Here is a 9,449-nt window from a genome sequence, read left to right as displayed (position 1 = left end):
TTTGACTGAAGAAAGAAAGACATGAACATCTTGGATGACGTGGGGGAGAGTAAATATTCAGGAAATCTTAATTCACAAGTCAACTCCTCCTTTAAGACAAAACTTTAAGATATTTAAGGTTATTTTCAAGACCAACACACCAGTCAGTAAGGTTTGATATTCAAATAAGTTTGGTATTTAAACACAGTGCAGTGCACACACACAGACGTGCCATATTTGAGCTGAGCGTGAGAGTGAACGGGAAGATTTGCAGCAATTCAACTGACAGCCCTATAAAGACACATAAAATAAGTTGTTCATCAAACATGAATGCAGACGCTAACAGCTTCTCGAGCAGTGTGTCTACAGTTATCGTCACAGTGGACTTGTGAGGAAATAAGACCGCTCACAAACGGCTCTATCTGAGCCCTGACAAATAAAACACCCAGATAGACAAATAAAGACAGGCAGACCCTCCCGTCACTGTGGCCTAACACACACACACACACACACACACACGGTTATCAGAGAAGCCAGTGCCACAGCGAGTCCTCAGAGAGCCGCTGGTCCTCGCTCAAACGAACACTATCTCCCGCGTCCGCTGGCTCAGTGTTTGTTGTTCTAAGGCCGGTAGAGATTGGATGTCGCAGCGTAATGTCAGAGTAGTGGAGGATTGAATATGTTTCAGCCGTCTGTCTATTATTTCTCAGTCTCGCTTGACTTCCCACACAGATGACTTTGCAATACTAATAAGGCCGTCTTTAAAAAAAAAAAAGAGTCAACTAAGGCTGAGAGGAAAGAGAGAGAGACACAAATAAAAGAAAGAAAGAGGTGGGCAGAATCAGTCTGATTAGGGGTAAAGGTCACTCATTTGCTGTGATTACCATAGTGAAGGCCCAACGGCTCAATCTCAGAGATTCACGGCTGTTTCTGCTCATGTTCTGAGTCCTCTGATTCATTCCTGCAATGCGAACCGGACGGCGTAACACATCGCCAGCTCGTCCCGCCGTCCCCTCGCCACATTCACACCCAATTATGAGACGTTTGACAAGCGAGGGTGTTTTACAAAAGGATTATGAGCAGCCATCTCACTGTGTTCAAAGGGAAACCATATGGTCTGAAAAATTGGTACAAGGTCTTGGCGAGCTTCTGTCAAAGCACTTCTTGGCATTGAGACTCCATCGGCTCCTCTTGTTTAGCTTCCAGCAGTATAGGGTTACATTATAATAGCGGGTTTCCAAATGGTGCACTCGGCTTGTCTTGTGTTGTCCTTTGAGCACACGACAGTAGGGTGTCCCGCTTGTGATTTTATGGTTCACTCACAAGGCCCTTTTGTCGCTGTAATGTGCCCTTGATGTGCGCTTCTGTGAAAGACGAGACTACTAGTCGACAGTCGATGCGTCATTGTGTCAAAAAAGCACGGACTGGGAGAAGGACGGCTAGGGACGACGGGTTACTGGAACAGAGCCTAAAGGAACGTGGACTATGACAGCGATTTGCAGCGACATCGCAACCGGAAATATGTCTTTTTGAATTAGAGTCGTGACGAGCGACAGTAAGCGTTCCTGATCTAACAAATGAGCAGCAGTGTGAGTCAGCGTTTGGGTCAATGACATGGCATTTACCTCTATTCATTAGTTTAAAAAAAAAAATCCAATTTATTTACAAAGCACACAATAATGTATGGAAGCTTTGTTTCTGCAACAGAATGAACAAAATAAACAGGTAATTGTGACCTTTTATCTGAGAATTGCGAGTTATAAAGTCAGATTCGCGTGATATAAAGTCGCAATTCTGACTTTTCTTTCTCAGAACTGCATGTTTATATCGTGCAATTGACCGTTCGCAAAGACCCGCCCCCTTAGTTACTGTCGCTATGTCCGACAAGCTACGCCGCTCTCACACACACACATATGTTCTCACGCAGTGAAAAACACATCGCGGAGCAGAGAGGAGACCGACAACACACTGACAGACACAGACCAGCTTACTTTTCAGGTTACTTTTGATATTAAACAAAGTCTCACCTTTCAAATTTGGTAATTTTTTTAAAGAAATGTAAACAATAAATAGTGTTTTGTGGCTCTTTAATGTGTGTGTCAGATCGCTGTGTCGCTTCAGTTAAAGCCGCTCGTGAGCCGGTCATCTCTTCCTTCTAGTTCATTTATAGCATCAAATAAACATGAATGAACATCAGGAGGAATGTTGTTTTAACCGTGGAAAGACGTCAGTACACTCCGCTTCTCAAGCTCAAATCCTCACATGTTAATCTACTAACTCTCCTGACTGCTTTGTCCGACAAAATGGCGAATGGTGAAGTATGATTGGTCAGAACACCTGTCAATCAAGCTCCCTGCGAAGGATCAATTGGGAGATGAAAAATCAGAATTGTGTGATATAAAGTCGCACTTGTTATAAAGTCAGAATTGCGTGATGTAAACTCGCAGTTGTGAGATAAAAAGTTGCAATTATCTTTTAAATGTTTTATTTTTGTGGCGCAAAAACAAGCTTCCATTAACAATGTTAACCATGCTGCACAACCACTAAAACATTCAAATATAACAAAACCATATAGGCTAACTATAAATTAAGAATATTAAAAATATCTACTCTCAGATTCTTAAATAGACTTCAAACATCTATGACTTGAACGCACCTCTTCTATGACGAGAATGTTTTTGATTTCTAAATTAAACTTATTTTTTGGTGGGTATAAAGTAAAAAATGTCAGCTTGTCAGCTTAATGATATTTATGAATGAATAATTAATGATATTTGTTTAAAAAAAACTCAGAAAGGTCCAATACCATTTAAATATTTGTGTATTTGTCGTTAAAATAAGAGTCTCTTCTGCTTACCAAGGCATCATTTATCATGTAGGCACCAAATATACATGTTAAAACAGTAATGTTGTAAAATTTTATTACAATTTAAAGGTAGTTTACTATTTATTATCAATGTTGAAAAACGTTCTGCTGCTTCATATCTTTGTGGAAACTGTGATACATTTTATTTTCCAGGATTCTTTGATGAATAGAAAGTTCAAAAGAACAGCATTTAGTGAAATATAATCGTATTTATTTTAAATTAAATCTTTTGTAACATTATAAATATATTTACTAACACTTTTGACCAGTTCAATGTGTCCTTGATGAATAAAAGTATTCCGTATTTAAAAAAAAATATTATAATATATATATAGGAAATTACAACTTTTGAAAATGAATACCTTAGTAAAAAGTGAAAACATCTTGAACATTACATTACATTTAAATTATTATATACAATGTTTTACAATATATCAAGTATAAATCAAATGTTTGTTGCCAGTAAGTTTTTTTTATGTATATGTACTGTATGTACTGTATGTATGTACTTTTTACTTGAAGGTGACACCACATGACATTTCTAGAGTCATTAAAATATGAAACCAACATGAGTACATGTCTTTATCATGAACACTCGTCACCCGAATATTAACGTGAGTGTGTAAAGTGAAGCTCAAGTGATCCACTGCCGGACACAGTCGAACACAATTGAGTTGGAGCGCCAAGTAGAAGCTAAAACAACAGGGACTTAATTACTGCCAATCTGAAAGCTCTTTAATAGTGAGCATAACAGAAAAGGGGAATCATATTAATGTCCAAAGAGTTGTTCGTCTGTGAAGTCCGAGAGCGCAGTGATCATGCAGGGTCACGGAGGATTTCTTCATGTCACCGGAGATCGGCACAGCGATGCAGTTCAACCTCTCCGACCCCATTTGTTTTGCCCATCGTTCCCTGATTCAGTGATACGTCTCTGTCGGCGTTATCTGTCTAGACTTGCGCTCCACTAAAGCATGTGTGTGTGTGTGTGTGTGTTGACTTTAGAAGGATCTCAGACAGTGGCCTTGTTAACCGATACATTATCTTTTCCATGAGAGATCCTCGGAATCGATGTCGCATCAAGACACAAATGACAATAAATGTGACCCTTTGTTGTGCAGATCAGCCGATGTCGTGCTCGTCTCAGAGAAACGCCGCGGTGACGGGCTCTTAATTTGTCTTTCTCGTCATCATTTGTACTCCGGCCATTGAATGACCCAGCGAACATGGCTTTTATTGATCACGCATCGCACGGCCCCTGACAGTGACACATGGTGCCGCCACTATCATTCTGACAAAGAGGAAAAACACGAAGCCCGATAATGTATGTCTTACATATGTGTGATGAGCTGATGGATGTGGTGACCTCTGTTATGATAAACTGAAGGCTGCGTGTGTGTGAATATATAATGTACATTTGTCATCCTTGAACTTCAATATGTTGGACGGTGATTTTTTAATTATATTATTAACTCTGAATTAATGATGGCAAAACCTTTGTCTTTTTATTTGATTAATACATAGCACTTAAAGTCTCCTGTGGTGAAAATCCAGCTTTTTAATGTTGTTTATGTGTCTATGTGGTGTGTTTAATCTGCTTTAAGAAAAACCATGTGTAAGTTCATAAGTGGACAGCATTGCTGAGTATTTTCTGCTTAAAACTGCAGTGAACCAAAGACAGTCTCAAAAACACGGTTTGAAATCGCTGGTGTTTCTGACGTCACAAACTACCTTGTAACCAATCAGATCAACGTGTGATCGTCAACCAGTGGATCTCTGAGTGAGTGAGTGGGGGCTCATTTGCTCATTTGCATATTCATAGAACCGCACATACTTAATGAGGCAAGGTTGTCGAGTTACATTCAAGCTGTTTTAAGACATGACGTTTTTTTTTTCAAGGATAAAAACGTTTAAATATGTAATTTTGGTGATCAAAGATGAGTTTTAGGGATAAAATGATTGACTATACAGGGAGACTTTAAGACATCTGACTGACATAAAATTGGCAAAATATTTTTACCATAGACTTTTTAAACATGGGGACCCAGTTGAGCCATACGGTGACCAGAAATTAATTCAAAATCAAAAGCTGCTTTTCTACCGTCGGGCCAAACCGTTATTGTTGCTGAACCGTTTCAATCCATGATCCGGCCCACTGATAACTCAAGCTGACCAAACTGATGGTTTTTTTTTTTAGGTTTTTTTTTAGTTAAAGTCCCTCTGTGGTGAAAATCCAGCTTTTAATGTAGTTTATGTGTCTATGTGGTGTTATTAATATGCTTTAAGACAAACCATGTGTAAATTCATAAGTCGACAGCATTGCTGAGTATTTTCTCCTTAAAACTGCAGTGAACCAAAGACAGTCTCAAAAATGGCTTCATTTTCCTCTGTGTGCTTATGGCAGTGCTTGTTGGACTCTTCTTGCTTTATTTATATTGTTAAACAGCTAAAGGACATTTAAGCGAGTTTGGAAGCACAACGTTTGACAAAGTGGCTTGGTTTCCTAACATAAGCGAAACTTGAGCACATTACTTGCAAAGTTTGTTTTCTCAAGATGAAAGATTTCTACTCCAATTTGTCACGGCTAGAACATTATTTTGATAGAAACGCCACACTGTATCCTTTGTTTTACTTAATTGGCAGAACCTTGCTTTGCTTTTATAAGCTAAATCTCCTTCTAATCATTCGAGCTGACATACTCTGACTGATAATACTTAAAGTCCCCCAGTGGTGAAAATCCAGTTTTTAATGTTGTTTATGTGTCTATGTGGTGTTTTTAATACGCTTTAACACAAACCATGTGTAAGTTCATAAGTCGACAGCATTGCTGAGTATTTTCTGCTTAAAACTGCAGTGAACCAAAGACAGTCTCAAAAACACGGTTTGAAATCGCTGGTGTTTCTGACGTCACAAACTACCTTGTAACCAATCAGATCAACGTGTGATCGTCAACCAGTGGATCTCTGAGTGAGTGAGTGAGTGGAGGCGGGGCTCATTTGCATATTCATAGAACCGCGTAAACTAAATGAGGCAAGGGTGTCGAATTACATATGAGCTATTTTAAGAAATTAAGAATTTTTTTCAAAGATAAAAACATTTAAATATGTCATTGTGGTGATCAAAGATGAGTTTTAAGGGATACATTGACTACAGGGAGACTTTGAGATGAAAATGAAATGAATAAAGTGGACGAGACATCCTTCTTCAAACATCCTTTGGCTTTGTGAAACGGTGAATGTTATGCTTGGCACAATTAAAAATGACATTTGGGATGTTGACACTGAAATGAAACAGTGGAAACCCAAATGTCAACTGGACGCATTCCCTGCGAACAATTCAGCCGCAGTTACCTGGCACTGAGCAACACTGGGAATGGCTGAGCGAGGAAGTTTCTCGGATGCTCCAATGGCTACATTCATCCAGTCAGCTTATCTACTGGACATTTCACTCTGACACCGCCACGGGCCAGTCTGGGACCTGACTGACAGAGGGCTTTTGTTACTGTCAGCCTTCCAGGGACCAGGCCCTGCTTATCTCGTGCCCGACGGTGCCGAAATAAACTCGCTGTCAGAAATGTGCGCCAGTGGAGAACCGGTGGGAGAGGCGAGACCTTCAAGGCAGTGTCTTCCCTGGAATTGAAGTCGAAAGGTCACAAGATTTTTGGCCAAGCTATAAATGCATAATTTGATTCAGATGTCACCTTAGTGGCCTAATGCAATGTGAAATGCATAAAGATGTGTTTGCCGTGACAAATCCAACGTTATTTGCGTCTTTAAAGCTACACTGTGTAGGAGTTTCTCCCGTCTGGCGGTGAAATTGTATTTTGCATTCAAACGAATAGTGCTCTCTAGCGCCTCGCTTTTTCAAATGCGTGTTGCAACTATGGTAGCCGTCAAGTACCAAAAAGCGATGACAACATGTCTTCCAATCGCACTTCATGGAGTTTTCTTTCGGGTGATGAGGTCCGTTATTTCAAACAAACTGCAACTTGACACACAACATTATGATTATGGTTTTGAGTCATGTGATGCTGGCTCTGAACGAAAAGGTGTTGAGCTAGGCTAGTGCTTTTTATCCCTCTAGTTTTTCAAAATGGCGGAACGACATGGAAGCCTCCGTGGACTTACCCGTCCAATGTAAATAAAGATAAGAAATTCTTTGCTTACAAGGATAAGTCGGATCATTGGCAGAGGCAATTTTATACCAATGAGGACATATTTATGAATTGATTTTAGCTGATAAAATACTTAAACTACACAGTGCACCTTTAAAAGTTACAATGACAGAGCAAAATTGACAGAATCAATGATATTTATGTTTTCACCTGTCCTTAAATGGTTTCGAATGTCTCTATATTGGTGGTATTAGAATGAAATATGCTGAAACTTTACTTTAAGAGTCTGCCAATTCCCACTGACTTGTCTTGGGAATGTGTATGAAAGACGATGGAGGGCTAAAAATGTTAAACAATGGAAATTACGGTCAAATATTTCAGACGGATTCAACTCAAACACCTCAAAACTCAAAATAAACATGATGGTTCGACTTACACTGTGCCATCATGCTATATCTGGTTATCTGCTGAGATATCATCTTCAAAGTACAAAAGTACCACCCCTAATAAGACATAAATATACTCAAATGTATTTGAAATACATTTATTTTATGCTTTATTTAACAGTGTTATATACAAATAACAAAATATATATACAAAATTTATATAGCTGCATGCCACTAATAAGGAAAGTGGTTATAAGTATACTACAAATACATTTACATATGTATATAAATATGCTGCAATTGTACTGTTTATTGATATCATAAATTGATATAGTTTAAGTCTGCTAAATTGGAGCACTTAATGCACTTTAGTTATCCATAAATATTACTGAGGTTCAACTAAAGATATATTAAGTATATTTGATTGTGCTAAAGTGGAACTATTGCAAGACTACTTTAGGTAAATATTTTGCATTTAAATATATTATACAGAGATCATACTATCCTTACTAATAGTGATATTAAAACACATGTAAAGCTTAATATTAAGAAATGTGGATTGTGCAATAAAGAAGCACTCCAAATAAAGTTTAAGTGTAATATTTATATCAGTAAGTGTAAAGCGATATGAAAATATGTAAATGGAATTTGTAGTACCATGAAATAAACACTTTATTAACCAAATGTGCACTTTAAATAGCTAAATGTCATAGAATAAACAAACATCTGGAAGATAAAATTCAAAAATCAAAAAGATGTTTATGCAACTAGTTTTCCTTTATATGTTTCTCTGCTAGTTTGCATATCTTATGTTCAATGTTTGCCTGACAGACTAGAGCGTTTCACAAAACACAAACACTAGATCCACTGCAAAACCATAAATGAGTTTTGAAAGATAGATAGCGTTTGCTAATTGAGTGTGAAAGTCTCTCACCCGACAGTTTGCAGTGAAGTTTTACTCCTTTCAAGTCCTGTTCACGACATGGCGCGCTACATTCTTACAGCTTACAGCGAATTAGCATGTGCTGTCATAATTACTGTACATGATGAGAGTCACCCAGAGCTGCTGGAAACACGTCTCAGTCTGACTGGCAGATCCATATACAAAGTAAGTGGAAAATAGCAGATGCGCCGGTACCTCTGGAAACTGAGTTCATTCATAACTCACAAAGCGCCTCGCTGGAAAATCCTCCCAAAACCAGTCCCTGATGATGCAGTAAATGGTCCTGCATCGCGTGTAGAGAGTCTTAGCTGGTCCAAAGTTGGGGCCAACGGGTGGATTATCTGGAATAACAGCTCATGGATGAGATTTCAAGCTGTTTAGTGCTCACAGACCATCAACAAACCAGCTATCATATTCCAAACAGCAGACTAAACACCTCTAAACACCTGCAAGATTAATGTATCATTTCTGTGCCACAATCATCATGAAATAATGAACTCGTATGTGACCTGGGGAAGGATTCACAAAATATTCTTAAAGTCCCCCAGTGGTGTAAATCCAGCTTTTAATGTTGTTTAAGTGTATATGTGGTGTTATTAATCTGCTTTAAGACAAACCATGTGTAAGTTCATAAGTCGACAGCATTGCTGAGTATTTTCTGCTTAAAACTGCAGTGAACCAAAGACAGTCTCAAAAACACGGTTTGAAATCGCTGGTGTTTCTGACGTCACACACTACCTTGACCAATCAGATCAACGTGTGATCGTCAACCAGTGGATCTCTGAGTGAGTGAGTGAGTGGGGGCGGGGCTCATTTGCATACTAAATGAGGCAAGGGTGTCGAGTTACATTCAAGCTATTTTAAGGTATGAAGAATTTTTTTTCAAGGAAAAAACTTTCGATATTTAATTTTAGTGATCAAAGATGAGTTTTAAGGGATACAATTATCGACTAGCCTGGCAAGCCAGACTTACATCAAGATGTTTAGTCTGGCAACTCTCCGCTTAATCCGAGGGGCGGGATAAACGGTTGTCTCTCAAATTCCCTCTGCACGCAATAGGATAGCGCTACAACCAACCAGAGCAACGAAGAAGGTGACGTAGTCAGAGCGGCAAAGATCCGGTCCGGCAAAACTCCGAACACTTCTTCCTTTTTTAAAAATGAC

Source organism: Phoxinus phoxinus, assembly GCF_949152265.1.
Source record: "Phoxinus phoxinus genome assembly, chromosome: 24".
Lineage (NCBI taxonomy): Eukaryota > Metazoa > Chordata > Actinopteri > Cypriniformes > Leuciscidae > Phoxinus > Phoxinus phoxinus.
The sequence above is the reverse complement of the archived record's forward strand: the minus strand, read 5'-3'. Positions refer to the sequence as shown.